This window comes from Lipotes vexillifer, unplaced genomic scaffold, assembly GCF_000442215.2.
Source record: "Lipotes vexillifer unplaced genomic scaffold, Lipotes_vexillifer_v1.1 scaffold1858, whole genome shotgun sequence".
In the NCBI taxonomy this organism is placed as follows: Eukaryota; Metazoa; Chordata; class Mammalia; order Artiodactyla; family Lipotidae; genus Lipotes; species Lipotes vexillifer.
Genome location: NW_006776432.1, coordinates 403,179 through 406,089, shown reverse-complemented (window position 1 = coordinate 406,089; position 2,911 = coordinate 403,179).

Here is a 2,911-nt window from a genome sequence, read left to right as displayed (position 1 = left end):
GCATTTATAGCAGTCTATTCCTGGTGATTCCAGGCACAGGTACTACATTTATCACGAGCACTATATAGCCTGCTTATTTATATATTGGATAATGAATTACTGGTGATCAATATAGAAATTATTTTACAATAAATTTTCTTTTCAATCCATTCTTTATTCAGCAATTTTTTTGAAGTTATATATAGATAAGTTACATTATTGGTAAATTTCCTTTGAGGATGGTAATGGGAATATTATAAAATATATTTTACAAAAAAGGGCGTTTGATCTTATAGGGTTGAAACCTATACAATACATAGGGAAAGGAGTTTTTAAAAGGGATGACGTATACATATTGAGAGAGTAAGGTGGTATGTACAAGTGATGGAAAGATGTTTTTTACATGTAAATGTTCCTATCCTTTCATGTTTCTATTCTGAGGCTTTGGCCAACTTGGGTCCAAAGAAATGGATCAGCTATAATTGTAGGACCAAACCACTGAAGGGTTTTCCTTCACAATTGGAAACCAAATACAAGACTAACTCCAATCCAGGATAATTTGAAGAAAGAGAAAAAAAAAAAAAAAAGAAATCAGTATAAAGGCATGTGCATACCTGTGTGGGGAGGGAAGAGAGTACCAACTAGGACAAGATATGATTAGCTGATTAGTTCCTATTCCACTCAGCGTAATAATGGCCAAATATTTAGCTGGTCTATCCACTTGTATTTTGCAAGTATCAAAACCAAAGGAAAAATGAATTATCACAGCTGGCAAAAATATAGAAAGATATTTTTTTTTAATCCTCAAAATGTGAAGTAAAACTAGAGAGAAAATACAGAGCAAATAAGGAACTTTGTCCCAAGGTATGGAAACATCGACAAAACTATTACCAGTTATAGTTGACCTTTACTGGGTAAAACCTGGACAAACAGGACAAACTCATTCAAAAGGAAAGTCTTCAAGGGGTCAAATCCCATGGTGTTCACAGACCAGGAAGGCTGCTACAAGGCAGGAAGAGTCTATTATACAGAGAAAAGCAGTAGGAGCACAATTATCTTTGAAGAGCTTTTGGGCAACTGTAAGCCCTGCAGTGCCAGTTTTCTGTGCTAAGGCAGGAAGGGATACAACCCCACTTTTGCTCGATAGTTGCCTTGTTTAGTAACTTCCTTTAAGAGAAATGCCTTATCTTTTCAGGCTTTTTTTTTTGGGGGGGGCCACTCCATGCAGCATGCAGGAACTTAGTTCCCTGACCAGGGATCGAACCCATGTCCCCTGCAGTGGAAGCGCAGAGTCTTGATCACTGGACTGCCAGGGAAGTCCCTATATTTCCAGATTTTTATAAAATATTTTCCAATTCTATTTCTACCTTTATTTCAGGAAATACCAAGTGAATAAGAAACTCATGCTGTCGCCCTAAAATAGCAAACTCTCTGTACAATTTTTTAATACGGTGATAGAGACTATTCTATTTTCTTTGTTGGAAAATTTCCAACTGTTGCCACTCAAGTTCTTTCCACTGACAGTCTGCAAATATGCAACACATGAAGAACTTATCATAACTATGGCCAAGAGAGTCAATGTTTTGGACAGCCTCATGGAGAAAGTCTTACTAGAAGTACTGATAGACTACATTTAGAAAATTATTTCTCCCAGACAGATATTTTAGAGTGGACAAAACTCTAAAACAAAGCCAAAACAAAACCATTATAGTTTATATATTCTCAGGGACTATTCTTAATTTTGTACAAAACCACAATTACCAATATGTGAGTTCCAACTCCTACATATTATTGTAGGCTTATTTTTCATCGCCATTATAAGTTTGTGGTAGAAATGTTCTGATTTCCCTTGGCGGAGTTGGCTTTACCAAAATAAATAAATTATCTGTGAACTCGAATAAGAGAACGGATGTACCACCCACTTATTTTTTAGGCTTCGAGTTACCCTGGAGAGTGGCTAGAGCTTAATTTATCCATGTTCCTAAAGCCTAATTTGTTTAACATGACCCAGTGGTACTACCAAAGCATTTTCCACAGTAAGTAATAAAAATTCAGTCTGATGACCTAGTCAGTTGCATTCAATTTTTTTTTTTTTTTTTGGTTCATGGCAACCAATTTGGCACTTACACTTTTTCCCACTTTATCTAAAATTCCATTGAAATGACAGAAGGTATTCAGGTGCTAAAAGAATAAAATTATAATCAGCATGGAAAACAAGAATGAGAACAAGCAGAAGGACCAGGATATTTGTGGAAATGCTGAAAGATAGAGATGGGATCTGGTTGATAAAGAACACAGAGGAGGGAATTCCCTGGTGGTCCAGTGGTTAGGACCCCATGCTCTCCCTGCCAAGGGCCCGGGTTCAGTGCCTGGTCGGGGAACTAAGATCCCACAACCCATGTGGTGTGGCCAAAACCAACCAACCAACCAACCAAACAAACAAACAAACACAGAGGGGAGATGAAACACAACTACAAACACAAGGAGTAATCGGAAACTTCACAGAAGTCTCACGCCTTTAGCTGACAAATAGTATACTGCAGTTGTGCTGGGTGTTGGGATACTCAGAGGATGTATAATGGGAGAAGTGAGCTCATACAGGACCTGAGGATTGGTTGGGGTCCTTTAGAAAGCTCCCCAAGGAAGAAACATTAAACTCTGACCTGAAGGATGAAAAGGAGTCTAAGAATACTCCAGTGTCTTTAAAGAAGATTGGTATCACTGGAATTTAGAGAGGGAGGTGGAGATGGGTAGAAAATCAGAGGGAAGGCCAGCAAATGGTAGGGCTCCGTAGCGCATGTTAAGTATTGAAACATTCACTTTATAGTAATAGACAGCTATTAAAGAGTTGTAAGCAACAGTCGAATAAATCTTGTAAAAACATTTATTCTATTTGCCATATTGAAAATGGAGTGCAGGGAGTTAAGGGTGG